Below are 27325 nucleotides of genomic sequence, written 5' to 3' on the forward strand. Positions count from 1 at the left end.
CCTGGGGTTTATTATGGATCCCCATTAGTTCCTGCCAAGGCAGCAGCTACTCCTCCTGGGGTTTATTATGGATCCCCATTAATTCCTGCCAAGGCAGCGGCTACTCTTCCTTTAGTTTATTATGGAACCCCATTAGTTCCTGTCAAGGCAGCAGCTACTCTTCCTGGGGTTTATTATGGATCCCCATTAGTTCCTGCCAAGGCAGCAGCTACTCTTCCTGGGGTTTATTATGGATCCCCATTAGTTCCTGCCAAGGCAGCAGCTACTCTTCCTGGGGTTTATTATGGATCCCCATTAGTTCCTGCCAAGGCAGCAGCTACTCTTCCTGGGGTTTATTATGGATCCCCATTAGTTCCTGCCAAGGCAGCAGCTACTCTTCCTGGGGTTTATTATGGATCCCCATTAGTTCCTGCCAAGGCAGCAGCTACTCTTTCTTTAGTTTATTATGGATCCCCATTAGTTCCTGCCAAGGCAGCAGGTACTCTTCCTGGGGTCCAGCGAAATTAAGGCAGTTACACAACTTTAAAACATTACAATACATTCATTACAGAGTTCACAACACACTAAGTGTGTGCCCTCGGGCCCCTACTCCACTACCACATATCTACAACACACTAAGTGTGTGCCCTCAGGCCCCTACTCCACTACCACATATCTACAACACACTAAGTGAATGCCCTCAGGCCCCTACTCCACTACCACATATCTACAACACACTAAGTGTGTGCCCTCGGACCCCTACTCCACTACCACATATCTACAACACACTAAGTGTGTGCCCTCAGACCCCTACTCCACTACCACATATCTACAACACACTAAGTATGTGCCCTCGGGCCCCTACTCCACTACCACATATCTACAACACACTAAGTGTGTGCCCTCAGGCCCCTACTCCACTACCACATATCTACAACACACTAAGTGTGTGCCCTCAGACCCCTACTCCACTACCACATATCTACAACACACTAAGTGTGTGCCCTCAGGCCCCTACTCCACTACCACATATCTACAACACACTAAGTGTGAGCCCTCGGGCCCCTACTCCACTACCACATATCTACAACACACTAAGTGTGTGCCCTCAGGCCCCTACTCCACTACCACATATCTACAACACACTAAGTGTGAGCCCTCGGGCCCCTACTCCACTACCACATATCTACAACACACTAAGTGTGTGCCCTCAGGCCCCTACTCCACTACCACATATCTACAACACACTAAGTGTGTGCCCTCGGGCCCCTACTCCACTACCACATATCTACAATGCAAAATCCATGTGTACGTGTGTGTATTGTGCATATGTTATCATATGTGTTTGTGCATGTGTCTGTGCCTGTGTTTGTCTCTTCACAGTCCCCGCTGTTCCATAAGGTGTATTTTTACCTTTTAAAATCTGATTATACTGCTGCATCAGTTACCTGATGTGGAATAGAGTTCCATGTAGTCATGGCTCTATGTAGTACTGTGGAATAGAATTCCATGTAGTCATGGCTCTATGTAGTACTGTGGAATAGAGTTCCATGTAGTCATGGCTCTATGTAGTACTGTGGAATAGAGTTCCATGTAGTCACGGCTCTATGTAGTACTGTGGAAAAGAGTTCCATGTAGTCATGGCTCTATGTAGTACTGTGGAATAGAGTTCCATGTAGTCATGGCTCTATGTAGTACTGTGGAATAGAGTTCCATGTAGTCATGGCTCTATGTAGTACTGTGGAAAAGAGTTTTGTATAGTTATGGCTCTATGTAGTACTGTGGAATAGAGTTCCATGTAGTCACGGCTCTATGTAGTACTGTGGAAAAGAGTTCCATGTAGTCATGGCTCTATGTAGTACTGTGGAATAGAGTTCCATGTAGTCATGGCTCTATGTAGTACTGTGGAATAGAGTTCCATGTAGTCATGGCTCTATGTAGTACTGTGGAATAGAGTTCCATGTAGTCATGGCTCTATGTAGTACTGTGGAATAGAGTTCCATGTAGTCATGGCTCTATGTAGTACTGTGGAATAGAGTTCCATGTAGTCATGGCTCTATGTAGTACTGTGGAATAGAGTTCCATGTAGTCATGGCTCTATGTAGTACTGTGGAATAGAGTTCCATGTAGTCATGGCTCTATGTAGTACTGTGGAATAGAGTTCCATGTAGTCATGTCTCTATGTAGTACTGTGGAATAGAGTTCCATGTAGTCATGTCTCTATGTAGTACTGTGGAATAGAGTTCCATGTAGTCATGGCTCTATGTAGTACTGTGGAATAGAGTTCCATGTAGTCATGGCTCTATGTAGTACTGTGGAATAGAGTTCCATGTAGTCATGGCTCTATGCAGTACTGTGGAATAGAGTTTCATGTAGTCATGACTCTATGTAGTACTGTGGAATAGAGTTCCATGTAGTCATGGCTCTATGTAGTACTGTGTGCCTCCCATAGTCAGTTCTGGACTTGGGGACTGTGAAGAGACCCTTTGTGGCATGTATTGTGGGGTATGCATGGGTGTCTGAGCTGTGGGCTAGTTGTTTAAACAGACAGCTCGGTGCATTCAACATTTTAATACCTCTCATAAATACAAGTAGTGATGAAGTCAATCTCTCCTCCACTTTGAGGAATGAGAGATTGACATGCATATTATTCATGTTTGCTCTCTGTGTACATCCAAGGACCACCCGTGCTGCCTTGTTCTGAGTCAATTGCAATTTTTCTAAGTCTCTCTATGTGGCACCTGACCACACAACTGAACAGTAGTTCAGGTGCTACAAAACTAGAGCATATTATTGTTGTCTTACTGAGATATACTGTCTGGTCCCAGGTTTGACAGAATATGCATCCCTGTCTTAGCCCACGGCCCTGTGGAAAGAAATTTGTGTTTTTTTGCCAATTTGTGTACATGGATTTTATAATGTTGTATGTTTTTCCACGAACACAACTTTCCATCAATTTATATAGCAGACCCTCATGCCAAATTGAGTCAAAAGCTTTTTTGAAATCAACAAAGCATGAGAAGACTTTGCATTTGTTTTGGTTTGTTTGCTTGTCAATTAGGGTGTGCAGGGTGAATACATGGTCTGTCATACGGTCATTTAGTAAAAAGACAATTTGACATTTGCTCAGTACATTGTTTTCACTGAGAAAATGTAAGAGTTTGCTGTTAATCATAATGCAGAGGATTTCGCCATGGTTGCTGTTGAAGCATATCCCACAGTAATTATTGGGGTCAAATTTGTCTCCACTTTTGTGGATTGGGGTGATCAGTACTTGATTCCAAATATTGGGGAAGATGCCAGAGTTAAGGATCATGTTAAAGAGTTTTAGTATAGCCAATTGGAATGGTCTGTATATTTTATCATTTCATGTAGGATACCATCAACACCACAGGCCTTTTTGGGTTGAAGGGTTTTTATTTTGTCCTGTAGTTCATTCAGTGTATTTGGAGAATCCAGTGGGTTCTGGTAGTCTTTTAATAATTGACTCTAAGATTTGTATTTGATCATGTGTTTGTTTTTGCTGTTCGTTCTTTGTTATAGAGCCAACAAGATTGTAGAAGTGGTTTATCCATACATCTCTGTTTTGGATAGAAAACTCTGTATGTTGTTGTTTGTGTAATGTGTTCCAATTTTTCCAGAAGTGGTTAGATTCTGTGGATTCTTCAATTACATTGAGCTGATTTTCTGATGTGCTGTTCCTCCTTTTTCCGTAGTGTATTTCTGAATTGTCTTTGTGATTCACCATAGTGAAGGCAAAGGCTCAGGTTTTCTGGGTCTCTATGTTTTTGGTTGGATAGGTTTCTCAATTTCTTTGTTAGGTTTTCACATTCTTCATCAAACCATTTGTCATTATTGTTCATTTGCTTAGGGTCTCTGTTTTGAAATTAGGGTCTCTGTTTTGAAATCCTCATTAATTCCTGCCAAGGCAGCAGCTACTCTTCCTGGGGTTTATTATGGATCCCCATTAGTTCCTGCCAAGGCAGCAGCTACTCTTCCTGGGGTTTATTATGGATCCCCATTAGTTCCTGCCAAGGCAGCAGCTACTCTTCCTGGGGTTTATTATGGATCCCCATTAGTTCCTGCCAAGGCAGCAGCTACTCTTCCTTTAGTTTATTATGGATCCCCATTAGTTCCTGCCAAGGCAGCAGCTACTCTTCCTGGGGTTTAATATGGATCCCCATTAGTTCCTGCCAAGGCAGCAGCTACTCTTCCTGGGGTTTATTATGGATCTCCATTAGTTCCTGCCAAGGCAGCAGCTACTCTTCCTTTAGTTTATTATGGATCCCCATTAGTTCCTGCCAAGGCAGCAGCTACTCTTCCTGGGGTCCAGCAAAATTAAGGCAGTTACACAATTTTTTAAACATTACAATACATTCATTACGGAGTTCACAACACACTAAGTGTGTGCCCTCAGGCCCCTACTCCACTACCACATATCTACAACACACTAAGTGTGTGCCCTCGGGCCCCTACTCCACTACCACATATCTACAACACACTAAGTGTGTGCCCTCGGGCCCCTACTCCACTACCACATATCTACAACACACTAAGTGTGTGCCCTCGGGCCCCTACTCCACTACCACATATCTACAACACACTAAGTGTGTGCCCTCGGGCCCCTACTCCACTACCACATATCTACAATGTAAAATCCATGTGTACATGTGTGTATGTTATCATGTGTGTGTGTATGCATGTGTCTGTCTCTTCACAGTCCCTGCTGTTCTATATTTATCTGTTTTTTTTAAATCTGGTTTGACTGCTGCATCAGTTACCTGATGTGGAATAGTGCCCCAATAGGTCCACTGATGATGCAAACGCCACTGCTCTCTCCCATCTGGACTAGAGGAATACCTCTGTAAGAATGCTGTTCATTGACTACAGCTCTGCATTTAACACCATAGTGCCCACAACTCGTTATTAAGCTCGAGACCCCGCCCTGTGCAACTGGGTCCTGGACTTTCTGACGGGCCGCCCCCAGGTGGTGAAGGTAGGAAATCACATCTCCACCCCACTGATCCTCAACACTGGGGCCCCACAAAAAAAACTATAAGGCTGTAATGTAACAAAATGTGGAAAAAGTCAAAGGGTCTGAATACTTTCCGAATGCGCTGTGTAATATATATATATATATATATATATATATATATATATATATATATATATATATATATATATATATATATATATCTCAGAATAATGAAACCATGGTTGTGACGTAGGTAACAGATCACAATTCAGGGAATCCCCATTCCCCATTGAGCTCATTTTTGGAAATGGCAAGTTCACTTTCTCATCCATAAACTCATAAACTCAAGTGCCAGTGTGCTGTCCAGCAGCTCACACAGCAGGATGGAGGCCTTTTCATTAGGAGGGACGTCCAACGAACCATTTTTAAATATTAGGCCTACGGGGACACCTATACATTTGGCAGCCAGCACACGTGATCATTGTAGCCTTTTATCGTATAGATGTTGAAGTCAGGTGTGCTTGATTAAGGTTTTAGTGAAAACCCACAGGACGGTAGCTCTCCAGGAACAGGGTTGGAGAGCCCTGTGTTAGTGTGTGCGTGCATGCGTGTGAGTTTTCTAATTCTCTAGGTCCATTTAAAAACTTTTCTAAAGTAGTCTGGACTCTTAATAAGAGAACTGAAATGAGCATATATTTGAATGCAAATGATCAACATCTTTGTGAGGATTTGTGACACGTGACAGTTCTGCGTTTCCTTCCTGTCAATAATGGGATGCAACTGAAGCAAATGTAGTTTGCTAGAATTTGCTCATATTTTCCGTATTATTGTTTCTCTTTCTCATAACGGAGTCCTCTCTAGCCACTTTGAACAACATTAGCTTGCATTGACACTGCCTTCTCATAAGAGAATGACTCAGTAGTTGTAATGGTATTGTTTGTTCTTAATATTATAATTCAATATTGCGACAGATTAGTGCACACCGCATGTTCCATAATGTTGTCATGGAAAATATGATTGTTTACTTCCAGTCAGCAACTGCTGCTTTAAATCAATCAATCAATCAAATTTATTTTATATAGCCCTTCGTACATCAGCTGATATCTCAAAGTGCTGTACAGAAACCCAGCCTAAAACCCCAAACAGCAAGCAATGCAGGTGAAGAAGCACGGTGGCTAGGAAAAACTCCCTAGAAAGGCCAAAACCTAGGAAGAAACCTAGAGAGGAACCAGGCTATGTGGGGTGGCCAGTCCTCTTCTGGCTGTGCCGGGTGGAGATTATAACAAAACATGGTCAAGATGTTCAAATGTTCATAAATGACCAGCATGGTCGAATAATAATAAGGCAGAATAGTTGAAACTGGAGCAGCAGCACAGTCAGGTGGACTGGGGACAGCAAAGAGTCATCATGTCAGGTATTCCTGGGGCATGGTCCTAGGGCTCAGGTCCTCCGAGAGAGAGAAAGAAAGAGAGAATTAGAGAGAGCATATGTGGGATGGCCAGTCCTCTTCTGGCTGTGCCGGGTGGAGATTATAACAGAACATGGCCAAGATGTTCAAATGTTCATAAATGATCAGCATGGTTGAATAATAATAAGGCAGAACAGTTGAAACTGGAGCAGCAGCACAGCCAGGTGGACTGGGGACAGCAAGGAGTCATCATGTCAGGTAGTCCTGGGGCATGGTCCTAGGGCTCAAGTCCTCCGAGAGAGAGAAAGAGAGAAGGAGAGAATTAGAGAACGCACACTTAGATTCACACAGGACACCGAATAGGACAGGAGAAGTACTCCAGATATAACAAACTGACCCTAGCCCCCCGACACATAAACTACTGCAGCATAAATACTGGAGGCTGAGACAGGAGGGGTCAGGAGACACTGTGGCCCACTCCGAGGACACCCCCGGACAGGGCCAAACAGGAAGGATATAACCCCACCCACTTTGCCAAAGCACAGCCCCCACACCACTAGAGGGATATCTTCAACCACCAACATACCATCCTGAGACAAGGCTGAGTATAGCCCACAAAGACCTCCGCCACGGCACAACTTAAGGGGGGGGGGGGGGGGGGCGCCAACCCAGACAGGATGACCACATCAGTGACTCAACCCACTCAGGTGACGCACCCCCTCCAGGGACGGCATGAGAGAGCCCCAGTAAAGCCAGTGACTCAGCCCCTGTAATAGGGTTAGAGGCAGAGAATCCCAGTGGAAAGAGGGGAACCGGCCAGGCAGAGACAGCAAGGGTGGTTCGTTGCTCCAGAGCCTTTCCGTTCACCCTCCCACTCCTGGGCCAGACTACACTCAATCATATGACCCACTGAAGAGATGAGTCTTCAGTAGAGACTTAAAGGTTGAGACCGAGTTTGCGTCTCTGACATGGGTAGGCAGACCGTTCCATAAAAATGGAGCTCTATAGGAGAAAGCCCTGCCTCCAGCTGTTTGCTTAAAAATTCTAGGGACAATTAGGAGGCCTGCGTCTTGTGACCGTAGCGTACGTGTAGGTATGTACGGCAGGACCAAATCACAGAGATAGATAGGAGCAAGCCCATGTAATGCTTTGTAGGTTAGCAGTAAAACCTTGAAATCAGCCCTTGCTTTGACAGGAAGCCAGTGTAGAGAGGCTAGCACTGGAGTAATATGATCAAATTTTTTGGTTCTAGTCAGGATTCTAGCAGCCGTATTTAGCACTAACTGAAGTTTATTTAGTGCTTTATCCGGGTAGCCGGAGAGTAGAGCATTGCAGTAGTCTAACCTGGAAGTGACAAAAGCATGGATTAATTTTTCTGCATCATTTTTGGACAGAAAGTTCCTGATTTTTGCAATGTTACGTAGATGGAAAAAAGCTGTCCTTGAAATGGTCTTGATATGTTCTTCAAAAGAGAGATCAGGGTCCAGAGTAACGCCGAGGTCCTTCACAGTTTTATTTGAGACGACTGTACAACCATTAAGATTAATTGTCAGATTCAACAGAAGATCTCTTTGTTTCTTGGGACCTAGAACAAGCATCTCTGTTTTGTCCGAGTTTAAAAGTAGAAAGTTTGCAGCCATCCACTTCCTTATGTCTGAAACACATTCTTCTAGCAATGCGTGGAATGTTAGCAAAAGACAGGCTTGTGTTTTCATTGTTTCTTAAATATTATGAAAGGCTTGTTCTGGCAGCATTGTGTTCACTGACAGGTTGGCCGTGATTCCCAGGCTATATGCCTTGTGACTAGGCTACATTATAGGCCTATGTTAAGGTTTTCTTCCGTCGAAGGAGAGGAGGACCAAAATGCAGCGTGGTTATCTTCATACATCTTTAATAAAGACGATACAATACAAAACAAAACAATAAACGTGAGAAACCTAAACAGCCTTATCTGGTGCAAACAAACACAGAGACAGGAACAATCACCCACAAAACTTCAGAATATGGCTGCCTAAATATGGTTCCCAATCAGAGACAACGATAAACACCTGCCTCTGATTGAGAACCACTCCAGGCAACCATAGACTTTTCTAGACAACTCTACCATACCACAATCCCAATACCTACAAAAAACCCCTAGACAAAACACACCACATAATTAACCCATGTCACACCCTGGCCTGACCAAATAAATAAAGAAAACACAAAATACTAAGACCAGGGCGTGACAGCCTAATCCTGCTGTACTGTTCTAAGACATTTCATTTCTTTCTGTACAGCACTAATTCTATAACTTTGGCAAATTTATTTTAATTCATCAGGGGTGTTTTGGCACCTCCAACACCCTTCCTTTTGATTCTTTAAGGAAATAAATGATTAAGTGCAACACTGGAGAGATGAGAGTTAAAGGCTCATTTCTAGCAGCGAAGGGGAGCACTTCTCTCTCCACAGCAACGGCCACACGATGGTCTAAATCACAGAATATAATGTTGCTCAAACCATAAACCTGGGCACAAATGAATATTTTAGAATATCAAGCTCGGGCTGAACATCTATGTTTTCACATGACATTTTATGGCGGGCAGGAAAATGAATTATGAGGCAGCTAAACTGAATTTCTTGGTGATCGTTTTTATTAGAATTTGTACATTGCAAAAAGTGTAGAGGTACCAGATCGGTTCGGGAACTAAACAGTCCAAAACGGAGAGGTGCCGAATCCTGTTCCAGCAGACAGTTTTCAGAGACCTGCCACATCACAATGGTTAAGGAGAGATCAACCACAGGGTGTCATCATAACCCCACAGATCACATTGATTTCAACAGTACTTGATAGAATCCACTAGCTTGCTGAACTGGTATAAAATGTCCCTATTGCATGTGATTAGTATAATAACATATCTGGGACATTTTGGAGAACACATGTAAATCTGTTAGACATGTAGATCTATGGATTTTGTCTGTAAACTGATTTGACATCTGATTAGCATCCAGTAGGAGGCACCTTTTCCTCTGGTCTAAATATCCCAATGCCCTAAGGGCAGGGATTGGGAAGACATTGCCCTGTGTAGGGTGCTGTCTTTCGGATGGCATGTTAAACGGGTGTCCTGACTCTCCGTGGTCACTGAAGATCCCATGGCACTTATCGTAACTTATCGAGTAGGGGTGTTAACCCTGGTGTCCTGGCTAAATCCCAATCTAGCCCTCATACCATCCCCATCTAATCATCCCCATCTTACAATTGGCTCATTCGTCCCCCTCCTCTCCCCTGTAACTATTCCCCAGGTTGTTGCTGCAAATGAGAATGTTTTCAGTCAACTTACCTGGTAAAATAAATAAATACATATTTACAAATATCTTCACATTGTGATAATTCTATTAATTATTAGTATGCATGAAACCATTCATGAAGACGATGCACGTAGGTCACTACATGCTGAGTATAAAGAAAGATGCCACAAAATACAATAGATGACATGGGCCTGTCATTCACACTGATGAAAATCCCATCAAGTATAGGACATCGAGAGGTCACCTTCATCCGCAGTCACTAGCTATTAGAAATGTATATTCTCTTGATGTTGGGTGAGTCCCGTTATCTATGCAAAAAAAACACAACTAGAGATTTAATGCACTAGCATGCAATGCAATGAGATATATTTGACGCAGGTATTTACTTTGCAACATGTATTGTCATTGATTAGAACAAAATAATTCTATGAGTTATGCATCTGTGTAGCGGCATATTTGTACCCCTTTACTAGCTAGCTATTACTAAACAAATAAACAGAGGACATCACTATGAATACATTTTTCTCTGAAGAAACATAAAATAACATTAAAATAAAGAAAAGAAGAACTAAAAATCACAGAACATTAATTGCCAGTGACACCAGTTTCAAAAGGTATTAATAAAGAACCTAAAATAGAATAAGGTCAGGGGTTACGGTTGTATAAACCTACTATAGAATAAGGTCAGGGGTTACGGTTGTATAAACCTATTATAGAATAAGGTCAGGGGTTACGGTTGTATAAACCTATTGTAGAATAAGGTCAGGGGTTACGGTTGTATAAACCTATTGTAGAATAAGGTCAGGGGTTACGGTTGTATAAACCTACTATAGAATAAGGTCAGGGGTTACGGTTGTATAAACCTATTATAGAATAAGGTCAGGGGTTACGGTTGTATAAACCTATTGTAGAATAAGGTCAGGGGTTACGGTTGTATAAACCTATTGTAGAATAAGGTCAGGGGTTACGGTTGTATAAACCTAGTATAGAATAAGGTCAGGGGTTACGGTTGTATAAACCTACTATAGAATAAGGTCAGGGGTTACGGTTGTATAAACCTATTGTAGAATAAGGTCAGGGGTTACGGTTGTATAAACCTATTGTAGAATAAGGTCAGGGGTTACGGTTGTATAAACCTATTATAGAATAAGGTCAGGGGTTACGGTTGTATAAACCTATTATAGAATAAGGTCAGGGGTTACGGTTGTATAAACCTATTGTAGAATAAGGTCAGGGGTTACGGTTGTATAAACCTATTATAGAATAAGGTCAGGGGTTACGGTTGTATAAACCTATTATAGAATAAGGTCAGGGGTTACGGTTGTATAAACCTATTATAGAATAAGGTCAGGGGTTACGGTTGTATAAACCTATTATAGAATAAGGTCAGGGGTTACGGTTGTATAAACCTATTATAGAATAAGGTCAGGGGTTACGGTTGTATAAACCTATTATAGAATAAGGTCAGGGGTTACGGTTGTATAAACCTATTATAGAATAAGGTCAGGGGTTACGGTTGTATAAACCTATTATAGAATAAGGTCAGGGGTTACGGTTGTATAAACCTATTATAGAATAAGGTCAGGGGTTACGGTTGTATAAACCTATTGTAGAATAAGGTCAGGGGTTACGGTTGTATAAACCTATTGTAGAATAAGGTCAGGGGTTACGGTTGTATAAACCTATTATAGAATAAGGTCAGGGGTTACGGTTGTATAAACCTATTATAGAATAAGGTCAGGGGTTACGGTTGTATAAACCTATTATAGAATAAGGTCAGGGGTTACGGTTGTATAAACCTATTGTAGAATAAGGTCAGGGGTTACGGTTGTATAAACCTATTGTAGAATAAGGTCAGGGGTTACGGTTGTATAAACCTATTATAGAATAAGGTCAGGGGTTACGGTTGTATAAACCTATTATAGAATAAGGTCAGGGGTTACGGTTGTATAAACCTATTGTAGAATAAGGTCAGGGGTTACGGTTGTATAAACCTATTATAGAATAAGGTCAGGGGTTACGGTTGTATAAACCTATTGTAGAATAAGGTCAGGGGTTACGGTTGTATAAACCTATTATAGAATAAGGTCAGGGGTTACGGTTGTATAAACCTATTATAGAATAAGGTCAGGGGTTACGGTTTTATAAACCTATTGTAGAATAAGGTCAGGGGTTACGGTTGTATAAACCTATTATAGAATAAGGTCAGGGGTTACGGTTGTATAAACCTATTATAGAATAAGGTCAGGGGTTACGGTTGTATAAACCTATTATAGAATAAGGTCAGGGGTTACGGTTGTATAAACCTATTATAGAATAAGGTCAGGGGTTACGGTTGTATAAACCTATTATAGAATAAGGTCAGGGGTTACGGTTGTATAAACCTATTATAGAATAAGGTCAGGGGTTACGGTTGTATAAACCTATTATAGAATAAGGTCAGGGGTTACGGTTGTATAAACCTATTGTAGAATAAGGTCAGGGGTTACGGTTGTATAAACCTATTGTAGAATAAGGTCAGGGGTTACGGTTGTATAAACCTATTGTAGAATAAGGTCAGGGGTTACGGTTGTATAAACCTATTATAGAATAAGGTCAGGGGTTACGGTTGTATAAACCTATTATAGAATAAGGTCAGGGGTTACGGTTGTATAAACCTATTGTAGAATAAGGTCAGGGGTTACGGTTGTATAAACCTATTGTAGAATAAGGTCAGGGGTTACGGTTGTATAAACCTATTATAGAATAAGGTCAGGGGTTACGGTTGTATAAACCTATTATAGAATAAGGTCAGGGGTTACGGTTGTATAAACCTATTATAGAATAAGGTCAGGGGTTACGGTTGTATAAACCTATTATAGAATAAGGTCAGGGGTTACGGTTGTATAAACCTATTATAGAATAAGGTCAGGGGTTACGGTTGTATAAACCTATTATAGAATAAGGTCAGGGGTTACGGTTGTATAAACCTATTGTAGAATAAGGTCAGGGGTTACGGTTGTATAAACCTATTGTAGAATAAGGTCAGGGGTTACGGTTGTATAAACCTATTGTAGAATAAGGTCAGGGGTTACGGTTGTATAAACCTATTATAGAATAAGGTCAGGGGTTACGGTTGTATAAACCTATTATAGAATAAGGTCAGGGGTTACGGTTGTATAAACCTATTATAGAATAAGGTCAGGGGTTACGGTTGTATAAACCTATTATAGAATAAGGTCAGGGGTTACGGTTGTATAAACCTACTATAGAATAAGGTCAGGGGTTACGGTTGTATAAACCTACTATAGAATAAGGTCAGGGGTTACGGTTGTATAAACCTATTATAGAATAAGGTCAGGGGTTACGGTTGTATAAACCTATTATAGAATAAGGTCAGGGGTTACGGTTGTATAAACCTATTATAGAATAAGGTCAGGGGTTACGGTTGTATAAACCTATTATAGAATAAGGTCAGGGGTTGCGGTTGTATAAACCTACTATAGAATAAGGTCAGGGGTTACGGTTGTATAAACCTATTATAGAATAAGGTCAGGGGTTACGGTTGTATAAACCTACTATAGAATAAGGTCAGGGGTTACGGTTGTATAAACCTATTATAGAATAAGGTCAGGGGTTACGGTTGTATGAACCTATTATAGAATAAGGTCAGGGGTTACGGTTGTATAAACCTATTGTAGAATAAGGTCAGGGGTTACGGTTGTATAAACCTATTATAGAATAAGGTCAGGGGTTACGGTTGTATAAACCTACTATAGAATAAGGTCAGGGGTTACGGTTGTATAAACCTACTATAGAATAAGGTCAGGGGTTACGGTTGTATAAACCTACTATAGAATAAGGTCAGGGGTTACGGTTGTATAAACCTACTATAGAATAAGGTCAGGGGTTACGGTTGTATAAACCTATTATAGAATAAGGTCAGGGGTTACGGTTGTATAAACCTACTATAGAATAAGGTCAGGGGTTGCGGTTGTATAAACCTACTATAGAATAAGGTCAGGGGTTACGGTATTATAGAGCTGTAAGAACGTTATTCACTAATTGTAAAGATTTGATTAAATATTTGATTTCAAGTAAAAAATATATTGCACCTGGGGACAATTTCAAATATTTGTTTTGTGTCTATGAACAATTTACCAGGGAAAGTGAAGAAATTAACTACTAATTCAGTAGCTTTGTTTTTATTTGAATAATAACATATTACATCTTTCATTGTAAATATATGGGTATTGTTAATGAAATAAAACATGTAATTACTTAGTTTGCTCCAAAATAACTTGATTATAATAGTTTCCCTTTCTGTATCACAGAAAAGGTGCATGTCCTCCAAGTCCCTGAATGTTGATACATTACAAGGGTATATTTTATGTAAGATTTTAATGTGAATTTATTTTGATATACAACATTTGTGAGGGAGCGACCAAGCTTTCTTCAATTCAATTTCAATAATATGTGCGTTACAGAAGGATTTCCCTCTGAAGAGATCTTGTTCTTTGAGGGAACAAGTTCCCTTATTAATGTATTATTACATTTCTGATCCAGCAGGGAGAAACCTTCTAACATAAGTTCTCCAAAACACAAATGAAAATCAAATTTAATTGAGTAATAGATATGCTTTGCATATAGAATTAAATTATTTATAATGTATTGGTACGTTATATGTTTCTAAGACCTTCCTATAAGAGAGAGTATATTTCCTTTATCAAATAAATCAAGCACAATTATAATAATTTTTTCAAACCATAAAGACTTGTTTTTCACAACATTATTTTTGTTGTTCCACTGAAGTGTTTTGTGTGGGGAGAAGCTGTGGACATAACATCGTTTCCAGGCTAAAAGGGCTTCTTCGTGAAATATTTTGCTGACAAATTGTTGCACTTCCACCCAATAAAAAAAATATATGACAAGGAATAAGTACCATATAGATTCAGAGCTAAGCATGCAATCTTTATATCCACTTTACTTTAAAAACACCTTAGGGATCAAATCCCGTTAACGGGATCGATTTGACAACATCCGGTGAGGCGCGGGTTGTAACATCACAAATGGTCCTTTTGTTCGATAAATTCCTTCGTTATCTACAAAATGTCAATTTATTTGGCGCATTTGATTCAGGAAAAACACCGGTTCCAACTCGCCGAACACGACTACACATTATCTAATAAGTTACCTGTAAACTTTGACCAAACATTTCAAGCAACTTTCCTAATCCAATTTTGGGTATTTTTTAACGTAAATAATCGATAAAATGTAAGACGGAATAAACTGCGTTCAATAGCGGATAAAATGAAAGTGGAGCTTTCAGGTTGCACGCCCCAGCCACAACAGTACACTCCACCCAGATAGGAAATGGCTACTTCTTCATACCTCAAAGGAAAAACATCAACCAATTTCTAAAGACTGTTGACATCTAGTGGAAGCAATAGGAACTGCAACCAAGTCCTTAAATCTAGATCCACATTGAAAACACTGTCACCTCAAAAACAAAAATGAATCCTGGATGGTTTGTCCTCTGGGTTTCGCCTGCCAGATAAGTTGTTATACTCACAGACATTATTCAAACAGTTTTAGAAACTTGAGTGTTTTCTATCCAAATCTACTAATAACATGCATATGCTAGCTTCTGGGCCTGAGTAGCAGGCAGTTTACCTTGGGCACGCTTTTCATCCAGACGTGAAAATACCGCCCCCTAGCCTAGAGAGGTATTGTTGATATCAATGAAATCTAGTACTTCAAACCCACCATCAGCTCTTTGGTTTGATATTACAGACGTCTTAATAAATCCTGATGAGGAGTTAGTGATCCCTTTTGGGAACATCCCCTCCCACGTTCAGCTGGAACGGTGGCGCATGGAACGCAAAAATATTCTTAGAAATATTTAACCTCCACACATTAACAAGTCCAATAGCTCAAATGAAAGATAAACACCTTGTTCATCTACCCAGCATGTCACATTTTTTAAATGTTTTACGGCGAAAACACACCACATATTTATATTAGACCACCACCGAAACGAAGACAAGAGGCAGCCATTTTGTCCCAGAAAATATAAAATTATAAAAGCAGGATTAAAAAATAAATCATTCACTAACCTTTTGAAAATCTTCATCAGATGACAGTAATAGGACATGTTACACAGTACATTTTTTTTCTTCTCAATAATATGCCATTTAAATCCATAAATGTCCATTTACATTGAATTCATGTTCAGAAAATACTGAAAAATGTCTGCAGAAAATATCGGTAGCGCCGCAAGATAACGTAAATAGACATCATAAACTTTGACTAAATATACATGTTCTACATATAGTTAGAAAGATACACTGCTTCTTAATGCAATCGATTTGTTACATTTATTTTTAACGTTACAGAAATCGCTCACTATTCAATATTCTGAGACGGCGCTCAGATATAAGCTATATTTCTCCGCTGTGTTGGAGTCAACAGAAACACAGATTTCAGCATAAATATTCCCTTACCTTTGATGGTCTTCGTTCAGAATGTACTGGAAGGGTTCATACTTACCCAAAACATTGTTTGGTTTCAAGTCTTGCGTCTTTGTATTAGCTACTGCTAATAACATCAGCTGAAATGCACCCAAAATGTCCTCTGGTCCGGAAAAGTTGCGCATCAAAACTTCAAAATTACATATTATATGTCGACTAAACAGGTCAAACTAAGTGCAGAACCAAGCTTTAGGATGTTATAAACATACAAAACAAATTTCTATTCAACCGGTCATTGTTTGTCCTTCTCCGGAGTGCTGGAACAAAGGAATGGCTGGGACCAATTCGCGCCCTAACGCACAGGTATTTTCTTGCGGCACTCACTCAATTCACTCCCATAGGGCCAATTCTCGCGGGATTTGAACGATTAAACGCTCTACTGAATGAGGACATCTAGTGGAAGATCCATGGTTGGTTGGGAAGGGTGGGGGTGATGACATCAAAGTTGCCCCAACTTTCATGACCACAAAACTAGTTTGGAAGAATGCCTGCCCTGTGAGTTCTGCTATACTTACAGACATAATTCCAACGGTTTTAGAAGCTTTAGAGTGTTTTCTATCCAATAATAATTATTATATGCATATATTAGCAATTTTTGACAGATTTTTTTTCAGCTTACTGTGGGCACGCAATTCCTCCAAAGGGGGCAGTAGTCAGCCCTATCTTTAAGAGGTTTGTGTTGTTTATTTTCCCATATAAAGTCTAGGAAAGTGTTGTTGATTTCCTTGCTGGTTTGATCAGCTACACATAGGGATAGGGCAAGATAGACAAATGTGACAGACGCTCTGCTTTGGACAATAAAACCCTTCCAATAATAGAGAGGTCACGCTGGAGACCAATTAAAGATGGATTTCGTTTTCTTCAAAACTTAAAAGAATAAATAATCAAAATCCCTTTTTCTCCCCAATTTTGTGGTATCCAATTGTCCCATCACTGAAACTCTCGTATGGTCTTGGGAAAGGCAAAGGTCGAGAGCCGTGCGTCCTCCGAAACACGAACCAGCCAAGACGCACTGCTTCTTGACACATTGCTTAACCCGGAAGCACCGTACACCTGGCGACTGTCAGCACGCATGTGACACTTGGGAGGCCCTTCTTTAATAATCTCTGAGAGATTAATGAGAAATGAGATGTTGACGGACAATATGGGTTTTCACCATATGCACCCCTAAACATTTCAGATTATATTTCACTGGAATCAATATATTGGTCATTTGAGACACAGGGAGAATATTTTACATGAATTTATTAAGTTCCAGACCAGAAGCTGAAGAGGATCGGTGTCCCGCTAGCGGGACGACATCCGGTGAAACTGCAGGGCACGTAATTCAAATACATTCTAATAGTTATTATAACGGTTAAACATTTAGGTACATATAAGTGTCTTATATCGGCTGAAAGCTTAAATTCTTGTTAATCTAACTGCACTGTCCAATTTACAGTAGCTATTACAGCGGAAATATGCCATGTGATAGTTTGAGAACTGCGCCACATACCAAATTATTTTCCCACCGGGAACAGGTTTCATACATTCACATATAAAGATGAATTATTCCTTTTTGAAAATGTTCTGATTTGTCATCCAAATGGTCCCAGAGATAACATGTAGTGTCGTTTTGTTAGATAAAATCATTTTTTATATCCAAAAAGGTCTGTATAGTTGGCACCATCGATTTGAGTAATGCACTCGTTCAACTTGCAAGAAAGGAATCCAAAAATCGAATCTATGTTTTAAGTACATTTGTATTTACTCCTCATACACCCTAAAATGTAATCAAACTATACTATTTATTTTGGAAAGAAGTAAGTTCAATAGGAAACCAATTTTAGCAGATGCGCAACTTCATCATGACGCGCCATGACATGGATTTCCAAGACTGTGTCCTCAAACAAACTGTTATTTCTTATTTGTAACGGCCGTCGTCGGTGGAAGAAGGTGAGGACCAAGGTGCAGCGTGGTAAGTGTTCATGATTTTTAATATAATCAAAACTGAACACTAAACAAAATAACAACTAGGAAGAACGAACAAACGAAACCACACACAAAACAGAAAATAAACACCCAACAAACACAGGTGGAAAAGGGCTACCTAAGTATGATTCTCAATCAGAGACAACTAACAACACCTGCATCTGATTGAGAACCATACCAGGCCAAATTCAAAAACCAAAAACCAACAGACTGCCCACCCCAACTCACGCCCTGACCATACTAAAACAAAGACAAAACAAAGGAACTAGGGTCAGAACGTGACATTATTCGTGTTTGAAGTTACAAGCCAAACTTTGAACATAGACTACTGACACCCTGTGGAAGCCATAGTATCCAGGGAGCTATTTATTTTATTATTTTAACATTTCTACAAACTTCAAAGTGTTTTCTTTCCAATGGTACCAATTATATGCATATCCTGGCTTCAGGGCCTGAGCTACAGGCAGTTTGCTTTGGGCACGTCAGTCAGGCAGAAATTGAGAAAAAGGGGCCTGGTCCCTAAGAAGTTTTGATGACCTTTCATGAAACCAGTTTAGATTTCATTAATAAGGTGGTTTAGACCCATTTTAAGTCTGTTAGCATGTGCTAAAATGATAAATGTATAATCATAATTATTATTAAATACAGAACTTTGGATCTTTACCCCTGGCTCCATGGTAGTAATCATCTCAACATTAGCTAGGCATTCTTGGAACATGTTGAATACTGGTTCCTCTAAATATTCCCAAAAGTCTATATAAAATACCACAGAAAGACCATCTGTTCCAGGTTCTTCATAGATTTAAGAGCATCTCTAATCTCTACCATAGAATAGAAATACCATCTGTTCCAGGTCCTTCATAGATTTAAGAGCATCTCTAATCTATACTATAGAATGGAAATACCATCTGTTCCAGGTCCTTCATAGATTTAAGAGCATCTCTAATCTATACTATAGAATAGAAATACTATCTGTTCCAGGTGCTTTGCCATTCAAATCAAATAAAAAAGCCCTTCTTACATCAGCAGATGTCACAAAGTGCTGTACAGAAACCCAGCCTAAAACCCCAAACAGCAAGCAATGCAGGTGTAGAAGCACAGTGGCAAGATGAAAGAACATCTCTCATCTCTACTATTGAAAACTCCTCTTCACACATGGACTTGGAAAATGACCTGATGTTTTATCAAATGTTCACATTCAATCCCATGAAACCAGATATATACAGATGTTCATAGAAAGAACACACAGGGTCTTGTCAGTATTTAAGATTATATAGATTATCTTAAAGCTTGTGTTTTCACTCCCTCCTCCACCCAGTTTGCTCTACATCTAATAAAGGCTCATTTAGCCAAATCAATGTACATAAAGCTCAACTAATCTGATCTAGTTCTATTCCAGATGTATCTCAACTAATTTGATCTAGTTCTATTCCAGATGTATCTCAACTAATCTGATCTAGTTCTATTCCAGATGTAGCTCAACTAATCTGATCTAGTTCTATTCCAGATGTATCTCAACTAATCTGATCTAGTTCTATTCCAGATGTATCTCAACTAATCTGATCTAGTTCTATTCCAGATGTATCTCAACTAATCTGATCTAGTTCTATTCCAGATGTATCTCAACTAATCTGATCTAGTTCTATTCCAGATGTATCTCAACTAATTTGATCTAGTTCTATTCCAGATGTATTGAAATATCTTTCCTCCTCAGCTGAAAGGCTTTTCTAAAAGAACATTCAATTTATTAATTCAGCTCTTCTGTTCATCTTCTCCCTTTAAACATCTTTAGTTCCTTACTGATTATATTATGTATTTATTTCACCTTTACTTAACCAGGTAGGCCAGTTGAGAACAAGTTCTCATTTACCACTGTGACCTGGCCAAGATAAAGCAAAGCAGTGTGACAAAAAACAACAGAATTACACAAACAAACGTACAGTCAATAACACAATAGAAAAATCTATATACAGTACAGTGTGTTCAAATGTAGAAAGGCAATAACCAGGCCAGAGTGGCAAAATAATTACAATTTATCATTAACACTGGAGTGATAGATGTGCAGATGATGATGTGCAAGTAGAGATACTGGGGTACAATATGGGGATGATGTAGTTGTGTGGGCTATTTACAGATGGGCTGTGTACAGGTGCAATGATCGGTAAGCTGCTATGACAACTGATGTTTAAAGTTAGTGAGGGAGATATTAGTCTCCAGCTTCAGTGATTTTTGCAATACGTTCCAGTCATTGGCAGCAGAGAACTGGAAGGAAAGGCGACCAAAGGAGGTGTTGGCTTTGGGGGTGACCAGTGAAATACACCTGCTGGAGTGCTTGCTATGGGTGGGTGTTGCTATGGTGACCAGTGAGCTGAGATAAGGCTGGGCTTTACCTAGCAAAGACTTATAGATGACCTGAAGTCAGTGGGTTTGGCGACGGATATGTAGCGAGGGCCAGCCAACAAGAGCATACATGTCGCAGTGGTGGGTAGTATATGGGGCTTTAGTGACAAAACGGATGGCACTGTGATAGACTACATCCAATTTGCTGAGTAGAGTGTTGGAGGCTATTTAGTTATATGAGGGTATGTTTGGCAGCGTGAGTGAAGGAGGCTTTGTTGCGAAAGAGGAAGAAGGTTCTAGATTTGACCTTGGATTGGAGATGCTTAACGTGAGCCTGGAAGGAGAGTTTACAGTCTAACCAGACTCCTAGGGATTTGTACATGTCCACATATGTCAGAACCGTAGTGATGCTGGTCGGGCAGGTGGGTGTGGGCAGCGATCGGTTGAAGAGCATGCATTTCGTTTTACTTGCATTTAAGAGCAGTTGGAGGCCACGGAAGGAGTGTTGTATGGCATTGAAGCTTGTTTGGAGGTTTGTTAACACAGTGTCCAAAGAAGGGCCAGATGTATACAGAATGGTGTCGTCTGAGTAGAGGTGGATCAGAGAATCACCAGCAGCAAGAGTGACATCATTGATATTTTCAGAGAAAAGAGTCGGCCCAAGAATTGAACAGAAGTTGAAGTAGTTGGTGAACCAGGCGAGGCAGTCATTTGAGAAACCAAGGTTTTTGTTTTGAGTCGGCCGATAAGAATGTGGGATTAACAGAGTCTGAGGCCTTGGCCAGGTCGATTAAGAAGGCTGCACAGTACTGTCTTTTATCGATGGTGGTCATGATATCGTTTAGGACCTTGAGCGTGGGTGAGGTGCACCCATGACCAGCTCTGAATCCAGATTGCATCGCGGAGAAAGGTACGGTGAGATTCGAAATGGTCGGTGATCTGTTTGTTAACTTGGCTTTTGAAGACTTTGGAAATGCAGGGCAGGATGGATATAGGTCTGTAACAGTTTGGGTCTAGAATGTCTCCCCCTTTGAAGAGGGGGATGACCGGAGCAGATTTCCAATCTTTAGGGATCTCAGACGATATGAAAGAGAGGTTGAACAGGCTAGTAATAGGGGTTGCAAATATTGTGGCAGATAATTTTAGAAAGATGACTGGGCAATTTTATGGGCGGTCTTCTGACAATGCCTATTATAGAGGTCCTGAATGGCAGGAAGCTTGGCCCCAGTGACGTGTTGGGCCGTACGCATTACCCTCTGTAGTGCCTTGCGGTCAGAGGCCGAGCAGTTGCCATGCCAGGCAGTGATGCAACTAGTCAGGATGCTCTCGATGGTGCAGCTGTAGAACCTTTTGAGGATCTGAGGACCCATGCCAAATCATGCCACGTCTTCTGAGGGGGAATCAGTTTTCCGTGCCCTCTTCACGACTGTCTTGGTGTGTTTGGATCATAGTAGTTTGTTGGTGATGTGGACACCAAGGAACTTGAAGCTCTCAACCTGCTTCACTACAGCCCCATCGATGAGAATGGGGGCGTGCTCGGTCCTCCTTTTCCTATCGTCCACAATCATCTCTTTTGTCTTGATCACATTGAAGGAGAGGTTGTTGTTCTGGCACCAAGTCTCGGCCAAGTCTCTGAAATCCTCCTTATAGGCTGTCTCGTCAAGTGATGAAAGAATCCGTTCAAAACACTATGATGCGATCTGTGCGTCCTGAGTCTCTTATTTCACAATACCAGTTCTTTCACAATACCCCCCCCCCCCCCCCCCGTAGCTATAGCTCATTGCAGACCAAATCAAACCTTGTCAGATGTTTTTTGTTTAGTATAAAATTAACTCATTGTCTCTCTGGGCTGTGAATCGATAATGGTAGGTCACAGGCCGACAAAATAACATATCCTTATCATCTGTGGAGTCTTCGCTTCCACCACATATCAACGTTGTTCAAGATTGATAAAGTTTTAGCTTCTCGTGGGTGTCCTTTTACGACTGTATGCCCATATATGGTACTAAGTCGCACCAACAATTGTATGATATGGCTGGAAAGCCAAGATCCCCAGCTTTCGGGAGACACCCTGTATTTACGGAGAGGGGCTACCGTTCTCATTTTAGATGACATTGAATAAAACATTGATTGAAGGTCCCCTATTTAGGTGACCCTACATTTAAGAGGTTAATCACAAGACTCTAATCTGTCTGTAGGCTACCAACATTTTTTATCAACTTCCAAATAGACCTTTTGAGCTAACATTGTTTTACAAAGCATGAGAGTATCGGCTATCGCCGGCAATGAGGTGAGCGTCATTGTGTGAGTCAGTGAAAGTGGAAAGCTTTTCTAGGACTACAATTTCCTCCTTTTATAGTACAGTATGTGTCTCTACACACCTAGGCCGAGGCTGCTGGATTGAAGACAAGGTCGTTTTTACAGATCTCAGATTCACAGTCTGTCAGTGTCAAAGTGTCAAAGTAGCCTGTCATTTCGAGCATTTGTGTGGCAGATTCCACACATGAAATGTGTTTATAAAAGGCCAAATTCTTCCCAGACCAAAGAACAAAAAAAAATCCCCATGTGTGCAACTTCTGTAAGCACCTCTAATCTATTGCTCTATGCCACAATGCAAATGCGATGATATGCATGCACTGCTTTATTCTGAAGGTGATTCAATTTCTTTATTTGTTTTGGCACCTCAAAGCCCTCCAGGTCACTCCCTTTTTGTTCTGGCACCTCCTGATTTACAATTTAAGCACTGCTTTACACTTTACAACATGCTCGCTCATAGCTATGTATGTGAATTAATGTGTACTGACTGTTTTGAACTGTTAACAAACCTCCAGACGAGCTTCAATGCCATACAACTCTCCTTCCGTGGCCTCCAACTGCTCTTAAATCCAAGTAAAACTAAATGCATGCTCTTCAACAGATTGCTGCCTGCACCTGCCCGCCCGTCCAGCATCACTACTCTGGACAGTTCTGACTTAGAATATGTGGACAACTACAAATACCTAGGTGTCTGGTTTGACTGTAAAATCTCCTTCCAGACTCACGTCAAGCATTTCGAATCCAAAATGAAATCTAGAATCGGCTTCCTATTTCGCAACAAAGCATCCTTCACTCATGCTGCCAAACATACCCTGGTAAAACTGACCATCCAACCGACATTCCACTTTGGCAATGTCATTTACAAAATAGACCCCAACACTCTACTCAACAAATTGGATGCAGTCTATCACAGTGCCATCCGTTTTGTCACAAAAGCCCCATATACTGCCCACCACTGCGATCTGTACGCCCTCGCTTCACACTCGTTGACAAACCCACTGGCTCCCGGTCATCTACAAGTCTCTGCTAGGTAAAGCCCCGCCTTATCTCAGCTCAATGGTCACCATAGCAGCACCCACCCGTAGCACGCGCTCCAGCAGGTATATCTCAATGGTCATCCCCAAAGCCAATTCTTACTTTGGCCTCCTTTCCTTCCAGTTCTCTGCTGCCAATGAATGGAACGAACTGCAAAAATCACTGAAGCTGGAGACTCATATCTCCCTCACTAGCTTTAAGCACCAGCTGTCAGAGCAGCTCACAGATCACTGCACCTGTACATAGCCCATCCAACTACCTCATCCCTATACTGTATTTATTTATTTTGCTCCTTTGCAAACCCCAGTATCTCTGCTTGCACATTCATCTTCTGCACATCTATCACTCCAGTGTTTAATTACTATATTGTAATTTCCTCGCCAATATGGCCTATTATTGCCTTACCTCCCTAATCTTACTTCATTTGCACTCACTGTATAGACTTTTATTTTATTTTCTCTACTGTATTATTGACTATGTAGGGTTAATTCCATGTGTTACTCTGTGTTATGTGTCGAACTGCTATGCTTTATCTTGGCCAGGTCACAGTTGCAAATGAGAACTTGTTCTCAACTGGCCTAGCTGGTTAAATACAATTTTAAAAAATGGATGTTTTTTTGTTTGTTGCTAACATCATCTTTTTGGCAGTTAACTCTGATTGAACTACCCGTATGTATCTTATCCGGTTTCGGCATGAGAAAATTAGTAAAAATTCCTGCAAGATGCTCTGAGAATTTGCACCTTCGCGGATACGTAGCCTCAGAAAAAAAAGATCCGGTACCGGATTAGGAGACACTCCCTAAAGGATGAAATTCTCTCCAGGAATTGTCTAGCCCAACATACTGCAGGACCAGCTGCTGCCCTGAAGCTTCTCCCTCTCAGTTCCCATTACTACAGATGGGTGGGTCACAGTCTGCAGGAGTCACATTTCAGAACTTTTGATTTCCTGAACTCTCTCAGGTTGGCGTCAGACAATGGCAGATATAGACAGACAGGCAAACAGGCAGACAAACAGACTGACGAAGACAGACAGGCAGGCAGAGAGGTAAAATAACAGGTGAACTACTGGAGAGATGAAGGGAAGTTTGGATATAGTGTTGATGCTGTACTTTACTGTCTGAGGGGTTTAGATTTGGAGTGGTTGTCTGGTCAGAGGAGAGAGAAGAGAAGAGAGGAGGAGAAGAGAGTTCTGTGTCATTTGAGATGAAGAACGTGTTAAGAGTGAAGAGGACCATTCGCCCTTCATAGGACACACTCAAGGCCAAAGCACCAGGCAAGATACTTGCTGATTAACTTAAAATAGTTGGATAGGTAGACAATTATTTTTCTTGTTTTCAAATGTATGTTGTCTGTGTGTGTCCTGTGTCCAGGTGACATGTAGGAAATTAACCAGGGAGTGAAAAATATATGAAATCCAAACATGCTCTAAATGAGGTCCCTGGTCCTGGAGAGTTGTAGGGTTGGGGTTAATCTAAACATGCTCTAAATGAGGTCCCTGGTCCTGGAGAGGTCCCTGGTCCTGGAGAGTTACAGGGTTGGGGTTCATCTAAACATGTTCTAAATGAGGTCCCTGGTCCTGGAGAGTTACAGGGTTGGGGTTCATCTAAACATGCTCTAAAGGAGGTCCCTGGTCCTGGAGAGTTACAGGGTTGGGGTTCATCTAAACATGTTCTAAATGAGGGCCCTGGTCCTGGAGAGGCCCCTGGTCCTGGAGAGTTACAGGGTTGGGGTTCATCTAAACATGTTCTAAATGAGGTCCCTGGTCCTGGAGAGTTACAGGGTTGGGGTTCATCTAAAGATGCTCTAAAGGAGGCCCCTGGTCCTGGAGAGTTACAGGGTTGGGTTTAGTTAGAACATCATGATTGGATTGACATAATTGGAGACAATGGATTACTACATTCCTGATACACCATCCCCCCCACACTCACACAGCTATTATATTATTTGTGTGTATGTGTGTGTCTGTGCGTGCGTGCCTGTGTACATGTGTATACGTGTGGTGTGGGTGTATTGATGGTATTCTCTAGAAGAGGAACCAGTCTGATATCCTTCAATGAGGAACACTCCTATGGTTGATGGAACTGAATTGAGTAGGAATACTGTTTGCCTGAAGATAGAGAGAGGACGGCTGACAGACGTAAAAATACAAACATACATATACAAGTATCATGTAAGCACGTAATTACAGACCGACACGTAATTACAGACCGGCACGTAATTACAGACGACACGTAATTACAGACCGGCACGTAATTACAGACCGACACATAATTATAAACCGACACGTAATTACAGACAGGCACGTAATTACAGACAGGCACGTAATTACAGACAGGCACGTAATTACAGACCGTCGCGTAATTACAGACCGTCGCGTAATTACAGACCGTCGCGTAATTACAGACCGGCGCGTAATTACAGACCGTCACGTAATTACAGACAGGCACGTAATTACAGACAGGCACGTAATTACAGACCGGCACGTAATTACAGACAGGCACGTAATTACAGATCGGCACGTAATTACAGACGACACGTAATTACAGACCGGCACGTAATTACAGACCGACACGTAATTACAGACCGACACGTAATTACAAACCGACACGTAATTACAGACAGGCACGTAATTACAGACAGGCACGTAATTACAGACAGGCACGTAATTACAGACCGACACGTAATTACAGACCGTCGCGTAATTACAGACCGGCGCGTAATTACAGACCGGCGCGTAATTACAGACCGGCGCGTAATTACAGACCGTCACGTAATTACAGACAGGCACATAATTACAGACAGGCACGTAATTACAGACCGACACGTAATTACAGACAGGCAAGTAATTACAGACCGGCACGTAATTACAGACTGACACGTAATTACAGACCGACACGTAATTACAGACCGACCGTCACGTAATTACAGACCGACACGTAATTACAGACCGACACGGAATTACAGACAGGCACGTAATTACAGACCGGCGCGTAATTACAGACCGCCACGTAATTACAGACTGACGCGTAATTACAGACCGGCACGTAATTACAGACCGACACGTAATTACAGACAGGCACGTAATTACAGACAGGCACGTAATTACAGACCGGCACGTAATTACAGACCGTCGCGTAATTACAGACCGACACGTAATTACAGACCGGCGCGTAATTACAGACCGTCACGTAATTACAGACCGACACGTAATTATAGACCGACACGTAATTACAGACCGACACGTAATTACAGACCGTCACGTAATTACAGACCGACACGTAATTATAGACCGACACATAATTACAAACGGAAACCCAAAAGGAAAGACAAGCAAATGGAAACAGACTCGTAATTACAAACAGACTCGTAATTACAAACAGACTCGTAATTACAAACAGACTCGTAATTACAAACAGACTCGTAAATGGACACAGACTCGTAAATGGACACAGACTCGTAAATGGACACAGACTCGTAAATGGACACAGACTCGTAAATGGACAC

The 27325-nt window shown here is 41.2% G+C and overlaps 1 long non-coding RNA gene across 1 annotated transcript in view; it reads right to left on the reverse strand.

Annotated features, from left to right (window-relative positions):
* Positions 1-6584: 6584 nt before the first annotated feature.
* The window catches only part of LOC149977361 (uncharacterized), a 290909-nt gene continuing 270168 nt past the window's right edge, over positions 6585-27325 (reverse strand). The window contains exon 3 of the long non-coding RNA XR_016486522.1: positions 6585-6653. This is a non-coding gene — a long non-coding RNA (uncharacterized LOC149977361). The remainder of the gene's footprint in view (positions 6654-27325) is intronic.

The sequence above is a fragment of the Oncorhynchus mykiss genome, chromosome 15, assembly GCF_057628025.1.
Source record: "Oncorhynchus mykiss isolate SJ-2025 chromosome 15, ASM5762802v1, whole genome shotgun sequence".
In the NCBI taxonomy this organism is placed as follows: domain Eukaryota; kingdom Metazoa; phylum Chordata; class Actinopteri; order Salmoniformes; family Salmonidae; genus Oncorhynchus; species Oncorhynchus mykiss.